General features: G+C 46.1%; 2 long non-coding RNA genes across 3 annotated transcripts in view; both read left to right on the top strand.

Annotated features, from left to right (window-relative positions):
• The window catches only part of LOC310702212, a 610,091-nt gene that overhangs the window by 187,348 nt on the left and 403,590 nt on the right, over positions 1-19,153 (top strand). The window lies entirely within an intron of this gene.
• The window catches only part of LOC310702228, a 34,930-nt gene that overhangs the window by 13,679 nt on the left and 2,098 nt on the right, over positions 1-19,153 (top strand). The window contains exon 2 of one of the 2 annotated variants that reach the window (XR_014523378.1): positions 18,588-18,771. This is a non-coding gene — a long non-coding RNA (uncharacterized lncRNA). Of the gene's footprint in view, positions 1-16,398; positions 18,772-19,153 lie in introns of those variants that run through there. The other variant, XR_014523379.1, reaches the window with a different exon arrangement.

The following is a 19,153-nucleotide window of genomic DNA, read 5'->3' as shown; positions in this document are numbered from 1 at the left end:
GGCATCGTCTCATCAGGTTCTGCGTTGCTCCTTGTAGAATTCAGCACAGAGTAAACATGGGGAGAGAACAAGACTTAGCTGGCTCTGCCTCTCATTGGCTTCACCTAGTGCAGGGATCTTTGAGCACCAACTACCTCTGGGGCCGCAGGTGGGTTTCTCCACCCACCCTCAATAACCTGCTATAGCTTTTGCTTTTTCAAAGGCACTGCTTTGACACACGAGTTTTTGAGGCCAGTTGCTGTAGCTCTGGAAATTAAATGATAAGATCAACTAGAAATGTGCTTTTAGCAATGGTCCATTAACTCTAACAGGGTGAAAATGTTTCTTCTGTTACATTCGGCTTAATTAGGGCACAGTGTGGTATTAGAGCAGAACGCTGCGTGCATCAGGAAAGCTGAAGAACACCAAATCAACTCATGAGAGAGGGGGTTTCCACACCACACGGAGGCTATCTTGCAGCTAGTGTGGTGACATTCCCCCCCCCCATGGTTTTCCCCCATCCCCTATTCTCCACCAGTGGAAAGCCCAGGAGAGGGTAGCCCAGGAGAAATCCTTTGACAGCTAAGGGATTTTATGGGAACTGCCTCCTTTGCTGAATTTATACTGTTTTGTTCCATTTGGAACTGTTTTGATTTTTAAACATTATTATTATTATTATTATTATTATTATTATTATTATTATTATGTTGTTGTTGTTGTTGTTGTTGTTGTTGTTGTTGTTGTTGTTGTTGTTGTCATGCTATGGTTTTGTCATGGTATATAATATTGTTGTAATCCACCTTGCAATGGGTGAAGGATGAGTAAGAAACTGCAAAAATAAGTACAGTGGTACCTCGGGTTACATATGCTACAGGTTACATACACTTCAGGTTACAGACTCTGCTAACCCAGAAATATTACCTCGGATTAAGAACTTTGCTTCAGGATAAGAACAGAAATTGTGCTCCAGCGGCGTGGCGGCAGCAGGAGGCTCCATTAGCTAAAGTGGTGCTTCAGGTTAAGAACAGTTTCAGGTTCAGAACAGACCTCCAGAACGAATTAAGTTCTTAACCCAAGGTACCACTGTAAGCAAATTGTACAAATGAATAAATGAAATTGATGAGAAATGAAATTGTTTTCAGAAATTATCAAAGGGGGGGGGGAGAAAATGTCATGGGTGGTGTGCAGGTTTGTGTGTGTGCTTATTTGACTTTTGAGGTGGCTTAGGAATGTTTTTGAGAGAGTTTTTCATACAAATAGATCATATACAAAACTGACTTGAGAGGAGTTGCAGCAGAATGCGCAGGAGGATGAGCGGCAGAAAAGCAACTGGAATTTGGTGTGAATAAGTGAAAAGTACATCAGAAGCAAATGATGCTAATTAGAGATACAGAACGTTGGGCTCAAAGTTAGCTGGAGGCTGCCGTGGGTATTTGGCTGCAAACATCCATTCAGAGCAATGCACATGTCAACAACAGCAAAAGGAAAGAGAAATGCTGTGAGCTACCAGGGAAGGAAAAGAGAGCAATTTGGGGGAAAACTGACTACACAAAGCAGTGCTGTATCATTTTCTTACAACAGTGTGTAAAGCTGGGATGGGTGTAAGGAGAAGCAGCGAAAACCTTACCAAACCTAGACTAAAACACTATAGGGTTAAATCAGTTTGCCTTGAGGGTCAGGTTTTTACCCAGCCTGTGGGTCCCCCGCTGGCCATTTTTGGACTATATCATATTCAAGTCTGCTTTCAGTTCTGTGATTTTATACTATTCCCTGCATATAAGAATTTTTTTAAATGCCATTATAGTTTTTAATTGCCAGCTCTTCCTGTCCAGTTCTGATCAAAATCATTTCAGGAAATGGTAGAAATGGTCAACCCATTCCACCACTCACCACTCATCAGCCATAGCCAGCATGACCAGTGGCCCAGGCAGTTCAGGAAAATTTGTAGGGCCACAGCTTCCACAAATTTGATTTAAAAGAACAGGCAGCTTCTCGGAGAAGGTGGGGTAAAAGGAGTTTTGGGCCATCCAACAAATTATTAATTTATTATTATTATTATTATTATTATTATTATTATTATTATTATTATTATTATTATTATTCAGTGTTAACAAGGCCCCAGCAGGCTTCAGCGTGCTGCTGAAGCAACAGCTCTCCCCAAATGAGTCCTAGCTAGCACTGGCAGCTGTGAGCTCTCCAAGGTACTGGCACCCTGCTGCACACAGAACTACTTACCCACCAACCACAACAGGGATGTGGAGCCTCCAGCTCGTGGACCACATGTGTGCCACCAAGCCTCCTCTGGTGTCCAGGGTCGAAGGGAGTAGCATGCGATGGGCTTTGTGAGACTTCCTGCACTCACCACCGGCAGGAGGGGAGCGAAGTGGAGAAAGTCTTTCTCCCCTTGGACCTCCCTGCTGCTGCTGCTGCTCCTGTGAGAAGTGCAAAAGAGAAAACAGCCTTTTTACACATGGGTGGAACAATTAATGTTAGTTTTCCCTTTGTGCAGAAGGTTAGTTTCTACACACACAACCCCGCTCTATCCTTTGTCTGGACTAGCAATAGTAATTACATTGGTTGTTGTTGTCGTTGTTTAGTCATTTAGTCGTGTCCGACTCTTTGTGACCCCATGGACCAGAGCACGCCAGGCACTCCTGTCTTCCACTGCCTCCCGCAGTTTGGTCAAACTCATGCTGGTAGCTTCGAGAACACTGTCCAACCATCTCGTCCTCTGTCGTCCCCTTCTCCTTGTGCCCTCCATCTTTCCCAACATCAGGGTCTTTTCCAGGGAGTCTTCTCTTCTCATGAGGTGGCCAAAGTACTGGAGCCTCAGCTTCACGATCTGTACTTCCAGTGAGCACTCAGGGCTGATTTCCTTCAGAATGGATAGGTTTGATCTTCTTGCAGTCCACGGGACTCTCAAGAGTCTCCTCCAGCACCACAATTCAAAAGCATCAATTCTTTGGCGATCAGCCTTCTTTATGGTCCAGTGGTACCATTACAGTGGTAGCTCAGGTTACATACGCTTCAGGTTACAGACTCTGCTAACCCAGAAATATTACTTCGGGTAAAGAACTTTGCTTCAGGATAAGAACAGAAATTGTGCTCCAGCGGCGTGGCGGCAGCAGGAGGCCCCATTAGCTAAAGTGGTGCTTCAGGTTAAGAACAGTTTCAGGTTAAGAACGGACCTCCAGAACGAATTAAGTACTTAACCCGAGGTACCACTGTATTAGAGTTCCAAGACCCATTCCAGCTGGGCAAAAACACTTGGGGTTCAAAGCAGGACCAGTGAGGGGCGTGGCCTGGAGAGAGGGGGTGTGGCCTGGAGAGGGGGCGTGGCATAGGGATAGCCATCTACAGAGGCCTGGAGGGCTGCATTCAGCTCCTGGGCCTCAGGTTCCCCACCCCTGCCCCAAAGCAAGAGTCCTACAGTCTGAAATGCCATGAAATGACCTCGGAACTGTACACATGCATCACTTTATTCACTCCTGGACTCAATGTTGATGGCCTGGTCACTTCCAAACTTGCAAACTCCAAGTGCGACATTATAATGCTCTAAGCAAAGTCTGCTATATTTATTAGCAAGGAAAGAATAAAATATTTACAGGCTTCCAAAGCAACGTGCGTAGGACTTCGGGAGCCAAAGCGATAAAGGATTCATGGAGGTGAGAGCGGTCACCCAAAGGCCACCGCTGACACCAGCCTTCCAGCCTCCTAATGGAGGTGCCAGTGACCCCTGATCCATGCCATCTACAAAAGGGAACAAGTTCCAGTTAATTGACTCATTTCTTCTCCTGGAGTTAAGTAACAGGATGCTGACCTTCTGCACCGAAGGACTTTGCTTGTTCATTTGTGGCCGTGACAAAATTGCCGGTATCGATAACTGTCTTGTGGCATTAATAATGAAGTGTTTGAAACCGCATAGATGATTTGGATTAATCAAAGGGAGGAGAGCAAAAGCCTCAGAAGGGGAGGAGGAAAGCAGAGATGAGGGAATCCAAATGAGAGATCCGAGTAAGGGGCGGGGGAATGAAGGGACATCATTACTTCGGGTCAATCAAGAATTTTTGTAACTCGGATTGGGAAACTGCACCTGCAAAACATTTCACACTCTTTTTAAACAGCCGCGACTGGTGTCTTAGCAGGACTGAAAGGGTGTAATGCAGGGTGGCCAACAGCAGGGGGAGCCAGAGCCAATGGCAGGCAGAGCCAACTTGTTCTAGTTTTGCCTCCATCCTTATTCTTGCTGAGTTCTACAAGGGCAACAACAGAGACTAAGGAAGCTGACAGCCAGGGTCACCCTCTCGACTGGGTGTGAGGAAGGAGGCAGGCAGGTGGGGGCTGGTGAGAGCAGACTGTGATTGGTGGGGCAGTGCGCCATTTGCCCCAATGGACTGTGTGATCCACTCCATGGGAGATACCCAAGCACATGCTGGGGAGAACAAAGGGGAAAAACACACACAGGGTGTCTCTTCTTCTGTACCCCCACCACTTAGTTATTTCTTCACTCATACACCTACCTTGGCTCCCAGCACGTTTCTGAGCACAATTCAAAGTGCTAGTGCTGACCTTCAAAGCCTTGAACGGCCTCGGTCCTGTATACCTGAAGAAGCGTCTCCACCCTCATCGTTCTGCCCGGACACTGAGATCCAGCGCACAGGGCCTTCTGGCAGTTCCCTCACTGCGAGAAGCCAAGTTACAGGGAACCAAGCAGAGGGCCTTCTTGGTAGTGGCACCATCCCTGTGGAATGCCCTCCCACCAGATGTCAAAGAGAAGAACAACTACCAGACTTTTAGAAGACATCGGAAGGCAGCCCTGTTTAGGGAAGCTTTTAATGTTTGATGCATTACTGTATTTTAATATTTTGTTGGAAGCCGCCCTGAGTGGGCGGGGTATAAATAAAATTATTATTATTATTATTATTATTATTATTATTATTATTATTATTATTATATCAGCAGCCACCTTGTCAGCTGTTGCTGGCTCCAAAAGCACCTTACAGTTAAAATCCATACAGAGGTACAATGTGTTTTATTGTGCTGGGAGCTGCCCAGGGTGACTGGTGCCACCCAGCCAGATGGGTGGCCTATACATAATAAATTTATTATTATTATTATTGATTAAGTATACACCTCAAGTTCCAAAATCCAGGTGTGCTTCCGATGTTCTCTGGAAGCTATATAATGAAGGTGCTGGACACACCTCTGTGGGGAGGGAGTTCCACAGCTTAGGGGGCCACCACAAAGAATGCCCTCTCCTGCGCAATGGGACAACCAAGATGGCACCCTCTGCAGTTCTGTATGTTATTTGCACTAATAAATGCATTCTTATACACGTTTCACATCAGTCCACATTTATTTGCTGGAGAAGTGCATTGCAAAATTCCGAAAAGTACAAATTTTGAAGGGCGGCTGGCTATGTTTCAGCTAATGTATTCTTTTGGAAAGCGTGTACGAGGTAAATGCGAACTGCACCCAATTTCTCTCCAATTCCCAACTCTGGGATATTAAAAAGCACCAGAGGCTGCAGTTTTCAGGAGCCCTTCTTTCCTGTTGCTGCTCCTCCTGGCTCCTGCCTCTCTGTCTCCTCCTTGAGCGACTCACATTAGTATTCCAAACCATTAAACACGGGCGCAGGCACACCGAGGTGGGCAAACCTTTGCTCATCCTGATTTGCGTTTTCTCCAGACATTCTGACAATTGTTTTTTTATGCACTGTGTAAACCAAAGTAAATGTGTGGGAAAGGCTAAGTGCCTTTAGTAGCTCTGAATATTTCAGGTGCTTCATCTCTCCTCGCGCAACGGTCCATAACAGCCTTTTAAGAGCTCCATTCAAGGGCGTGTATTGGAAGCTCTCCTGGATGGGAAGAGCACTTTAAAACACTTTCACAGGCTATCATGTAAATCCTTCCGAATTCACGCTTTATTGACCATAATGGTTCTATATAAATATTTTGTCCCTCTGCATCTTGTGTGGGCACTGAGCCATCTGCTGCAAACTCTTTCTAATAAACATTTCATACGTCTGTTATTTCTGGTTTACTGGTGGGAAAGGCGGGGGGGGGGGAGGAAGAGGCAAGTCCAACTGAAGCGCTTTTCACAGCTCTGCGCTGGTGTTAAAAACAGAGGTTCTCAAACCTATCAGGGTGACGTAGGCCACACACACACACACACCTTTAGAGCACATTCAAAGAACATTCTCTCCCTCAGAGAATTCTGGGAACTGTAGTTTGCTCCTCACAGAGTTACAATTCCCAGTAAACGTTAACAAACTACAGTGCCCAGAATTCTCTGAGAGGGAAAATGCGCATCCAGTGGTATATAGTGTTCATGCATTAGCACTGGGCAATACAGTCGTACCTTGGAAGTTGAACGGAATCCGTTCTGGAAGTCCGTTGGACTTCCAAAACATTCGGAAACCAAGGCATGGCTTCTGATTGGCTGCAGGAAGCTCCTGCAGCCAATTGGGAGCCGTGGAAGCTGCATCAGACGTTCGGGTTCCAAAGGACGATCGCAAACCAGAACACTCACTTCCGGGTTTGCTGCGTTTGGGAGCCAAAACGTTTGACTCGCAAGGCGTTTGGGATCCAAGGTACAACTGTATATGGTTTTCAACACTGTGGTATATCACCAGCTAGACATCATGATATACCAATATATCACAATGTCTGAAATAAGGATGGAGCATTGGCTGACTTCACAGTTTTCCTCACATTGTGATTTTTGCATAGCACACACACCCCATGATTCACAATATATTGCCAGGTCAAAAATTATGAGACCGATATCATGATATGGATTTCAAACCCGTTTTGGACAACATGCTGATATATCACCCAGCCCTAGTCTGCAGCCCTGTTTCATGCTGTCCTTGAATCATGGAAATCAAAATTGCCTACTTGGTGATCTCAGGTGTTCTCTCATTCAGGCCGTGAATATTTTCTAAGCTTTCTAAGCAAGATGGCTGCCTGATGTGACCACAGACCACATCCTAGGGCAGGGGAGGGGAAGTGGATTTGGGAAGTAGGAGGGGTCCAGATCTGACCTACAACCTGCAGGCCACTTTTGAGAGGTGGACAGGGCCCTCCCCAAGGAAAGGGCCATGGCTCAGTGGGAGCGTATGCTTTTCATACAAAATATCCCAGGTTCAACCCCAAATATCTCCAGAGAAGACTTAGAGAAACTCCATGTCTGAAACCCTGGAGATCTGCTGCCAGTCAGCACAAGTGAGCTAGATGGACCAATGGTCTGACTCTGTATAAGGCAGCTTCCTGTGTTCCTAAACCTTAAGGAACATAAGAAGCTGCTTTATTCTTAATCATATCATTGGTTCGTCCTATTACAGTATTGTCTACGATGGCTGGTAGCATCTTAAAAAGTAGAGACATCACCTTGCCAACAAAGGTCCGTATAGTTAAAGCTATGGTTTTCCCAGTAGTGATGTATGGAAGTGAGAGCTGGACCGTAAAGAAGGCTGATCGCTGAAGAATGGATGCTTTTGAGTTATGGTGCTGGAGGAGACTCTTGAGAGTCCCATGGACTGCAAGAAGATCAAACCTATCCATTCTGAAGGAAATCAGCCCTGAGTGCTCACTGGAAGGACAGATCCTGAAGCTAAGGCTCCAATACTTTGGCCACCTCATGAGAAGAGAAGACTCCCTGGAAATGACCCTGATGTTGGGAAAGATGGAGGGCACAAGGAGAAGGAGGCGACAGAGGACGAGATGGTTGGACAGTGTTCTCGAAGCTACCAACATGAGCCTGACCAAACTGAGGGGGGCAGTGGAAGACAGGAGTGCCTGGCGTGATCTGGGCCATGGGGCCACAAAGAGTCGGACACGACTAAACGACTAAACAACAACTACGATGGCTGGTTGTGGCTCTCCAGGGTTCTAGATTGGCGGATGGGGGGGGGACTCTCAGTCCAATATGGAAGTGCTGGGGACTGAACCTGGGGACTGAGAGCCAGTGTGGTGTAGTGGTTAAGAGCGGTAGTCTCGTAATCTGGGGAACCGGGTTCGCGTCTCCACTCCTCCACATGCAGCTGCTGGGTGACCTTGGGCCAGTCACACTTCTCTGAAGTCTCTCAGCCCCACTCACCTCACAGAGTGTTTGTTGTGGGGGAGGAAGGGAAAGGAGAATGTTAGCCGCTTTGAGACTCCTTAAAGGGAGTGAAAAGCGGGATATCAAATCCAAACTCTTCTTCTTCTGAACCTGGGACCTCCTGCGTTCAAAGCACATGCTCTACCACTGAGCTACAACGAATTCTCCCCACCCTGAGAAAAGAACAGCACAATGGGCTGCAGCAGCTCCGTCAGATCACTTTCAGCTCCCTGGAAAAAACCACACAAAAACCTCTCAATGCTTGATTACTCAGTGCCAGAATAAACACAACCAAGTGTGTTGGGTTCATATATTGTTTTTGCTTTGCAAATCGAGTGGTAAAACTGCAGCCATGAATAAGCTGTCTGTAGTAAGGTTTTTTTTTGTTTTTTAAAAAATAATTCTAGTGCCATGGAAGCAGATGGCCTAATAAATATGCAGGGTTATTAAAAACAAACTACATATGCAAGATCAGAAGGAGGCCCACGCTTCTTCCACACTCTCGTCTTTCTCTCTGTCATTCATGCAAAATGTGACTGTCGTTGTTTTGTGTGCGAAAAAGTAATACAGTGGTACCTCGGGTTAAGTACTTACCGTATTTTTCGCTCTATAACACGCACCTGACCATAACACGCACATCGTTTTTAGAGGAGGAAAACAAGGGAAAAAATATTCTGAATGAAACAGTGGACGTATCATTTTTGTGCTTCATGCTGTGGCCACAGACATGTGATCTGATGGTGAATTTGGGGTGACCCAATGCAAAAATCCTGAGAATCCCTGTGGATCCATGCTTTGTAACCACGTTTTTGCACCATTGCAGCCCCAGGCAACAGTGGGTGCGTGATTTTTTTGGGGGGGCAGGCTGTAGCCATGGACATGCTATGTGCTCTGATGGTGAATTTTGGCTGACCCAATGCAAAGATCCTGAGGATCCATGTGGATCCATGCTTTGTAACCACGTTTTTGCACCATTGCAGCCCCAGGCAACAGTGGGTGCGTGATTTTTTTTTTGGGGGGGGGGACAGGCTGTAGCCATGGACATGCTATGTGCTCTGATGGTGAATTTTGGCTGACCCAATGCAAAGATCCTGAGGATCCATGTGGATCCATGCTTTGTAACCACGTTTTTGCACCATTGCAGCCCCAGGCAACAGTGGATGCGTGATTTTGGGGGGGCAGGCTGTAGCCATGGACATGCTATGTGCTCTGATGGTGAATTTGGGGTGACCCAATGCAAAGATCCTGAGGATCCATGTGGATCCATGCTTTGTAACCACATTTTAAGTGGGGAGGGAAGGAAAAACAGGAGAGGGCTATAACGTGAGGAAAGGAAGGCAAAAGTTTCCCCCCACCCACCCACACAAGCCAGCCAGCGTGCTCTCTCTCTCTCTCTCTCTCTCTCTCTCCCTCTCCCTCCCACCAGCATGACAGAAGAAAGCATTTTAACTGCATTAAGAACTATTTAGCAGCGAAACCTAAGCTTTGCCATCCCTTAAGAGGTACAGACACTGTAATCTTCCAGATCGCATGAATTTACAGGCAAAACACTGTTTAAGGATTTCATCCTTTTAAATGGAAGAAAGCATATTTGAATGCTGTGTGTCTCCAAAAACAAAAAGCAGGAAGTCAAATCAGAATTTTAAGCCGAACCTGTAATCTCTCTCCCTTCACAAACATTGTTCCCTCCGGAGCAGGGAGAGGAATTAGAGGGACGCTCTGCTTTCCCCTCTACTTGCCTGGAGGGGAGGGGCTTTCCCTGCTCTTTGTTCCGTTTGAGCAAACACAGCAACGAAACAGAGAGGGTGGGCAGTAAGACCCTGAGGCAGAATGCAGGAAAGCCACCACTTCCTCTCTTCAGGCTTCCCTTCTCCCTGAAGCGCGGTTTGATTTTTGCCTCATTTTTCGGCTCCAGGGACCACACATTCACTGCATAACACGCACAGACATTTCCCCTTCCTTTTTAGGAGAAAAAATCTGCGTGTTATAGAGCGAAAAATACGGTAATTCGTTCTGGAGGTCCGTTCTTAACCTGAAACTGTTCTTAACCTGAAGCACCACTTTAGCTAATGGGGCCTCCTGCTGCTGCCGCACCGCCGGAGCACGATTTCTGTTCTCATCCTGAAGCAAAGTTCTTAACCCAAGGTACTATTTCTGGGTTAGCGGAGTCTGTAACCTGAAGCACATTTAACCCGAGGTACCACTGTAGTTGCATAGCTAACTAAAGCCTAATTTCCAAGTTGCTTTCAAAACGGGAAGGTCACCATGAAGTGAACATCTTGCAAGGGTTGGGGATGATTCATTTGAACGAGGCCTCATGTTAGAAATTCATAGAACTATTGTAGTGTTGTGGTATCTTTCCACAGCCTGGGAAAATTGGTATGCATCAAATTGCAAGGCTGGGTGTGCACTTCTGATCTGTAGAGTCCAGACGTGGACCCTTCAACCCCAACAAACCGGAGAGGAGAAGAGAGGACTGCAATGGATTCTGTGCAATTTGTACATCTCTCTTCTGGTAGTGAGGCTTAAGAGTGTACCAGGAGCGATGCTATCTGAAGCCCCATGTTCTCAGTAGTTTGCTCTCGTGTCTACCGGTCTCTACAGAAGCTATGAGCCAGCCTCAGCCTTGTTACCTGTGCCCCACATATCCAAACAGGGTGATGTTCCAGAAGTGTTGTGCTTGCCTAGGTATGATTGCTTTTGCCTGGCTGCAATGTGTCTTTGAACTCCAATAATGCCTGTTGCTCCCCTGGGTAAAGAAGGGTGTGTGAGCCTGTGTGTAGAAACCAGACCACTGTACAAAGGGCAAAAATTGCATTGGTTGCTCTGCCAACTTTTGCTTCTGGCCCTCACCCACCATGGTAGAGCATGAGATTCTTAATCTCAGGGTTGTGGGTTCAATCCCTCCCTTGGGCAAAAGATTCCTGCATTTCAGGGGATTGGACTAGATGACTCTGTGGTCCCTTCCAGGTCTACAATTCTATGATACTTATGAATTTTGGTTTGTTTTGCAGAAACTTGAGCCTGCGAAAACTCTGGGTGCTCAGAAGAGTTCATGCCACTTTCTGGTTTCTTTGCTATGCTTGATATGTTTAGACCTGCTAGAAAGCTAGGAGGAGGGTGCCAGAAACATCTCAGCTCCTGCAATTCACGCCACTAACAAGCAGGTTAAACTGGCGACGAGAAACCACAGGCATTTTAGCACTTTCACTAGCAGGGGAGTCTGGGTGCAAAAGCTCCCACTTTGTGAGGGGTCCCGATTTGAAATAGCTTTTTTTAGCACTAACGAAAAGTTGGCTGTTGGAAGATGCTGTTTCTGTGAAATACTGGGGGGAAGTGGAAATTAGCAATTTGGGGGGAGAGAGACCTTTTATCTTTTTTAAAGTACGATGTCCTGTTTGGATTGTTTTGCTTTAAAGCCTGTTATAAAACAAATCAGCAGAGGAAAAGATTTTTCCTTCCCCTGGCGTTTTGCTTGAACTGTGAAAATCGCAGGTCAAGAAAAGCTTGTAAACATCATGGCAGTATATGTATAAAAGGCTCAGAAAACAATAGGGAATGATAACAAAGAACTCGGTGTGTTAGGTCTTAAGAATCTTGCCACCTTAAATCAATCGAATGAGTTGGCGGTCTTGAATTCTGCTGTTTTAACATTGGGGGTAGGTAGCATCTGTAACTGGTGTGAGCAGAAAGACAAAGCATAATGAAAGGGAAAAACGGAAAGTCCATAAAGAGAGCCCCATTGGCTGAACCTGGAGGTCTCTGGGTGAGGCAGTCACAACAGTGTGCGGCAGCTGTGACAAAAATGGTGAATGCTAAGAATGAAAACAGAACTACCATAATTTATTATACAGATCCATGGTTGCTCCATCTCAAAAAGGATATTGTAAAGATAGGGGGAACATGGAGGGCAACCCAGACGATCAAGGGGTTTGGCCAAATCTCCCCTGAGAAAAGGTTGCCGCATTTGGAGACTTTTAGTTTAGTAAAGGAGTAAATGGGGGAGATTAGAGTGATGTATACAATTATGCATAGTGTGAGGAAAGTAGAAGAGTTTGGATTTGATATCCCGCTTGCTGTGGGTTAAACTACAGAGCCTAGGACTTGCCGATCCGAAGGTCGGCTGTTCGAATCCTCGTGACAGGGTGAGCTCCCATTCCTCAGTCCCTGCTCCTGCCAACCTAGCAGTTTGAAAGCACGTCAAAGTGCAAGCAGATAAATGGGTACCGCTCTGGCAGGAAGGTAAACGGCGTTTCCGTGCGCTGCTCTGGTTTGCCAGAAGCGGCTTAGTCATGCTGGCCACATGACCTGGAAGCTCCCTCCAGGCCAATAAAGCGAGATGAGTGCCGCAACCCCAGAGTCGTCCACGACTGGACCTAATGGTCAGGGGTCCCTTTACCTTTACGGAGTCTCAAAGCAGCTAACATTCTCCTTTTCCCTTCCTCCCCCACAACAAACACTCTGTGAGGTGAGTGAGGCTGAGAGACTTCAGAGAAGATTGACTAGCCCAAGGTCACCCAGCAGCTGCATGTGGAGGAGCGGAGACACGAACCCGGTTCACCAGATTACGAGTCTACCGCTCTTAACCACTACACCACACTGGCTCTCAGTGATACAGAGAGGTTTTATTCCTCCCATAATACTAGAAATTTGGGGCCATGTGATGTAGCTCAGTTTTGGAAGACTCAGGACAGACACAATTAAATACCACTGTACAGTGCACAGTTAAACTATAGACCATGTGGTGATGTCCACCAACTTGGATAATATTAAATGGGACTAGTCAAATTCATAGTGGATTGAGCTACAAATCAATAATAGCTGTCTACCACGTCCGCTGCCAGAGACAGTCTGCCTTTGAATACCAGTTTCTGGGGAACATGAACTGGGAGATGCCGCTGCACTGGGGTCCTGCCTGGAGGCTTTCCATGAGCATCTGGTTGGCCAGATGATTGGACTACATGGACCTTTGGTCTGATGATCCACCAGAGCTCTTCTTCTGTTCTTCTAGCCTATATGGTCCAGCATTTTGTTTGTTTTTCACAGTGCATAGATAGATGCCTCCAGGAAGCCCACTTGAATAAATGAGAGTTGGAATTGTGAGTTGGCATCAAACACCACTTAGTCCATGTTATCAACTGTGAGTATGATTAGAAGTGGCAAGTTACCCAGAGTCCACATATGGCTGGGAGTGGTTATGAAGTTATGGTTAAAACTTTTTGAGCTTCTGGAAAGGCTTCTCAGGGCCTACAGATGGCTGCAGGGCAAAAGGGTGGTCAAAACTTTTCTTCCATGGACTTCCTTAGGTTAACTTTGCAGGGGCCATCAATTTATGGATTTGCTTTGTTCATTTTATTTATGACAGTCCTATCCACTCACGAAAGCTCTGAAATGCTGCTGCTTTGTCTACATCTTGTTTTATCATCTGGGCTTTGGAATTGCTCAAATATTCACTTTTTGTTATAGATTTTTGAATGGTAGCAAATTTGTTCTGGATTTGCTATTATTACGACAAGACGCTGCATTGGAGTTGGCTTCCACGGTGCTTTAAAGTAACCAAGTTTTGTCTTCTGTTCCAGCCCTTGAGTTTGAACGCTTTGATTTTCGGGAATTGGCTATTTCCCAGTTGTAAGCTTTGGAAATGGTTGAGTGTCCTTTGGAGAAGAAAATCAAACAAACCACCAAACGTTCTTTGCTGGACACTTCACTGAAGCAGCATTCACTTTCACACACAGGAAGAAAAAAATGCATTTAAAGAGTCCCACTAATTATTGAGAAAGAAAGAATGGTAGGATTTTCTCATCTCTAGTCAATGGACTATGGCAGCCTGGCTTGCACATTTCCATCACCATGGGTGAAAACCTCAGTACTGTATGCGCTACATGCCACTCCAGCATGAGGTGCTGAGGAATTTTAATGTGTTATAACAGAGTGTCACAGAATTTTCTTAACTCCACATGGTATTGTTGAGCAGAGAGATAGAAAAAGAACCAAGACAGATTAGGCCAACACACCACAAACTAGTTTGGGTGGAGAAGAGGAAGTGTATGCTATGACAGAGGTGACTAGTGCTTTATTGCAATGTATGTTCAAGAAAGATGACAACTGGTTCTGTAGATAAAAAAGACACTCCGTTAGGCCAATTCAGGTTCTTGGATCCAGTAAAAGTTGAGCTCCATGTGGCTATTGTCATATTAGAGAGTTCTGGACATCAGTTTGCACTTAGTATTGTTCCATCAGCTAGGGCTACTGCATTTCCTTAATGGCCCCATCCAACAAACTACTCTCAATCTTAGATAATACTGCAGCGTGTGCCAAGTTGTTCAAGCAGTATTTGTCGGAATGCGAACCGGCAACTCACACAACCTCTTCTGTATTTTCATTGATGAATGGCTTCCACTTCAAAGCATCTTCTGTGAATAATCCCATAAACAACTAGCTCCCCAAAAGACATGAGATGGCAAAAACTCTGGCCTTGTTTTGTCAGACCATGCACGTGCCAATGAAAACTAGTCATGTCTACAACTCTTTCGAGGTCATCTGTGCAAATATGGGCAACAGGAGGGCAACAGGGGATTCACCCAAGTCGCAAAAAGTAATTTGGCAAACAGCTGAGTTTTTTTATTTTCTGTCATAATTCCACATGTGGAAGTTTGGACAAAATACGTTAGAAAGCACAGACTCCTGAGACTCCTAGATTTTTTTTAAAAAGCAAGTTTCTAGTCCTGTGGAAATGTATCAGAGTTGTGTTCATTCCCTGCCTCACCCCTCATTTTGAAGTCAAGCCTGTGCTTGTGCCTCCAATCAAATAACTCTATCCATATCCCTTCATACTGATGCCACAGCTTTTAAAACAACCCTCTGGCATTGCTCAGAACTCTGCCCTCAAAATAAAAATCCTTTCTTAGATGCAGAGGAAGAAAAATGTATTGACCAACATCAGCAAATTTCTAATTGTGGGTGACAAGGAGCTGCGCTGTACCCATATGGCATTTTATAGCTACTATGACTGGTTCTAGAAATGGCATGCATGTATATCTATGAGGTAACTTCCAGATGAGTCACTTGCCCATGACAGGGACTATCCTATAACCAGGCCAGGCCCACTGATGCTTTGAGTTGTGGAAGCCCAGGAGGCGCTGCCCACCTTGAATCTGTCCAGCCGTCTCTGCCAGCAGTGGTTTCTGGTGAGATATCACCGGAATCTCATGAGATCTCTCATGGAACATGAGAAATCTTGTGAGACTTGGCCAAGATCTCGCCGGAAAACCAGTGCTGCAGCTTTGTTGGCAGTACCTCTGCACGATGCAGGTAAGAGAAGTGTGGCAGCAGAATTGTGGGGAGCAGCGCATTCCCATTTTGGTCCACATTACAAAATGAGACACGTCACCCCTGCCTGTAACCCTCAGTGCAGAGGTCAGCAATCTTTTTCAGCCGTGGGCTGGTCCACTGTCCCTCAGACCATGTGGTGGGCCAGACTATATTTTGAAAAAAGAACGAATTCCTATGCCCCACAAATAACCCAGAGATGCATTTTTAATAAAAGCACACATTCTGCTGATGTAAAAACACCAGGCAAATAATATCATGTAAAAACATGGATTCCCGGACCGTCCGCAGGCCGGATTGAGAAGGCAATTTGGCCTTAGGTTGCCTACTCCTGCTTTAAGGTAAAGGTAAAGGGACCCCTGATCGTTATTTCCAGTCGTAGCTGACTCTGGGGTTGCGGCACTCATCTCACTTTATTGGCCAAGGGAGCCAGCATACAGCTTCCGGGTCATGTGGCCAGCATGACTAAGCCACTTCTGGCAAACCAGAGCAGCACATGGAAACGCCGTTTACCTTCCTGCCGGAGCGGTACCTATTTATCTACTTGCACTTTGATGTGCTTTCGAACTGCTAGGTTGGCAGGAGCAAGGACCGAGCAACGGGAGCTCACCCCGTCGCAGGGATTCGAACCGCCAACCTTCTGATCAGCAAGTCCTAGGCTCTGTGGTTTAACCCACAGCGCCACCCGCGTCCCACTCCTGCCTTAGTCCCTCATGAATAATATGGCCATTGACACCCAGCCAAACAATCTTTCATGGAAGGAAAACTTGGGAGGGGGGCACCTGACCTCACAGCCGTATGAGATCGCCCCCTTACTCCTGCAGTGCTGGAGGAGGCTGACAGATGGTAACGTTTCAGATGCCCCTGGGCTGATGGAACTTCAGCAAAATGGCTGCACTGCAGTGAAATTGCTTGTAGGTGTTGTGCCAGGAAGAGCGAAAGTGGCCCATCCTGGGTGAATTCAGAAACTGTTTCAATTAGGCAAATGGGAGGCAAGCATTTGTAAGATCCTTCTTACAAAAGGTGTGAGGTGGTGGGAGAAAGGAATGATACTGTCTCTCGAAGCCTGTTAGTTTAAGGGAGATTTGCCAACTTGTGCAGCTTGAAATGTGCAGAGGAGTCTATCACTCCTGACACATACAAGGAATATGCAGAATGGAACCAAAGGCCGTGATTGATGACCTTCTGTCAAGATATGCTGACTCCAGGCAGCGCTCTCCCAAGCTTGTTCTAATTCCTGCTGCTCCAGAGCACATCCGCGGCACATTAATGAGGCCTTATGAAAATGGATTGTGTTTCAAAACGCCAGTGTGATTATGGGCTCGCTTCCTGAAAACCTAGCCAGCTCCTTTTGATAGTTTCATTAGGCTGAATAGGGTACTAATAGTACTTAATATTTATATAGCACTATACCCTGAGTCCCTGGTTAATAGCTAGATTTCCCAGAGGATCACTTTTAAGAATGCGGTCAGGAATGGAGACCTCAGGCTTTACAATACTCCTGTGTTGCTGCTGGGTTGACAACTGTGGGGTATACCCTACTCCTAAGGGGGTTCCCTTTGACCCAAAGAGCTCCTGTTGCTAAGCCCTGCCTTAAGTGCTCTTACACACACCATGCTGGTAACCTTTAACACACTACTACAGGGTAGACCACTATTTTATTTTTGCAGACAGGAAGCTGAAGCCAAGAGATTATTGCTTGCCTAAGTCTTCTAAGTGAAATTGTGGCTGATATTGGAACCACAAACATGTAGCTCATGTTCCTAACCGTTATGAGTTCCTGGGGGCTAAAACTCATGTCACAGAGAGAGATCAACCCTCCCTTTTAAGACTTAAAAGCAACTGCTAGGAGGAAGCCTGGTTTGGATGACAGGCATCACGTTGGCGTAAGAGCCAATCTGCCAATTACTGCTTTTGACTTGAGCCCAAGGATTTGTATTTCAAAATTGGGGCGTTTGCTTGTGCCATTGTTTCCTTAAGCCTGCAATACTGTGGGGTTGGTGTCAATAGTGGAGTCCAGGGCAAGCTATTGGAGATCAGAAGTGCCAAAATCAAGATGCTTGATGTAAAGTTGGCAAGAGGGTTCCATAAGCTGCCGTGTGGTGGAAGGAAGGAAAAACTTAAGATTGCCTGGGTACTCTTGCTGTGTGAAAACTTCTCAGTCTGAAGGGAAGACTCCGTGAATGGGATTTTATAAGCTTTGGTGGAGACCATTTGCGACGGGGTCAGCTGGCAGTGCCCAGTCATGTGGTATGGCCTATTTCACATCTTTGAAATAGGCTTGCGGCAAAAAACACTGTACTGCGGCACAAGAAATAAGGTGCTGGACTTGACTGCCGTGAGCCCTGGTACAAGACCCCCCAGGGTGCTTAACAGGACCCCTGGCCTAAACTGGCAAGGCTCTTTTGATTAGGAAAGGGCACCATGTTGATAGCCTTATGCTGTATCAGGCTTCTGGAAGCAGATGTACACACCTATCATTCTCACAACCAGGGTGTATACCTGCTCTTCCCTTGTCCCAGGCGACGTGTATGTAATTGTATTCCAAATGTTTGTTATTTTTGTGATGCTTTGATTTTCATTAAAAAGCCTCAAAAGGTGACGGTACAACCTGATCATCTCGTTTCAAAGTAAGGCGGTTGCTCCACCAGCAGCAACAAAAATAGACAGACCTAGAAAAGCTTACATCTGAAATGACCCATTCTTCCTTTTTGCTTGCCTTGGCTATTTCCCTCCACTTGCCTTCCAGCCTACATCTATAGCTAGCTGTTTTCTTGCGGGGAAAATATTTTCATGAATATTCAGAAAAAAACAACCCCTTCCTTCATTTTGAAAAGAAAGACAGCAGCCAATTGTCACATATTTACAAACAGCAAGATTTGGAGGAGCCATGTTGCTATCCGTTTGTTAACACTTCCAACAAGATGCGAAAAGCCCACCCTTCGGTGTAATCCCATCCCTCCAAGGTAGCCATGCATGGGGATTTTATTAATCTTTTTGCCCTTTCTCCCCTTCCAATTTCCCACCTCCAAAACACTCAATTCACTCCTCCAACAAGTCATGCACATGGTTTTTCTTAATTCCCTTCCCTCTCCTCCCCTTTCTATTGTCTGCAACCTTGTTATTTCTCAGGGGGAAAAGCTGTCAGGTGACACATTTGCATTTCTTCTTTCAAGGAGCCTCCTCGCAGCGGAGGAAGCAGGCAGCTCAAAGCCTCAAGTATATTGTCACAAACCACCAGTTCCAGGATGTTCCTGCACACAAAGGCCGCGTCACAATCTCCCTTGTCATTTTTCATATGCCACACGCCAAGTGAGCCATGGAGCACAGTAACCAGACACACAGCTGGTGTGACATCCTGTAAGTGACACTGTCAGAAAGTTTGATGCTTTGTCAAATGAGATCTCCCGTGCAGCAGCAGTGCCTGCACTTCCCTTGTTTTGAAAATTGGCAGCATGCAGGGCTCTGTGGGTGCCCTGTGACAGGCACGGCCTGTCCAAATCCTGTAGCCAAAAGGAACTGAGCTAGTGTAGGAGACCCGGTTTGTGAAACTAAGACCATTGGAAATAGCCGAACTAACTGCAGGCCCTCAGAATTTGGCAATGAATAAATTCCTGCCTCTATGCTACTTCCCTTCCTTTTTCTGTCACTGTTTCAAGATAACCTTTCATCATCTCCTGTGTCTCAGAGGCACGGTATCAGTGTCCCTCCCCAGCATCAGATGATTTGCCAGCTCCTGCCT

The sequence above is a fragment of the Podarcis liolepis genome (genome assembly GCF_965112155.1).
Source record: "Podarcis liolepis genome assembly, chromosome: 2".
In the NCBI taxonomy this organism is placed as follows: domain Eukaryota; kingdom Metazoa; phylum Chordata; class Lepidosauria; order Squamata; family Lacertidae; genus Podarcis; species Podarcis liolepis.
This window is presented reverse-complemented; position numbering and strand designations above follow the sequence as displayed.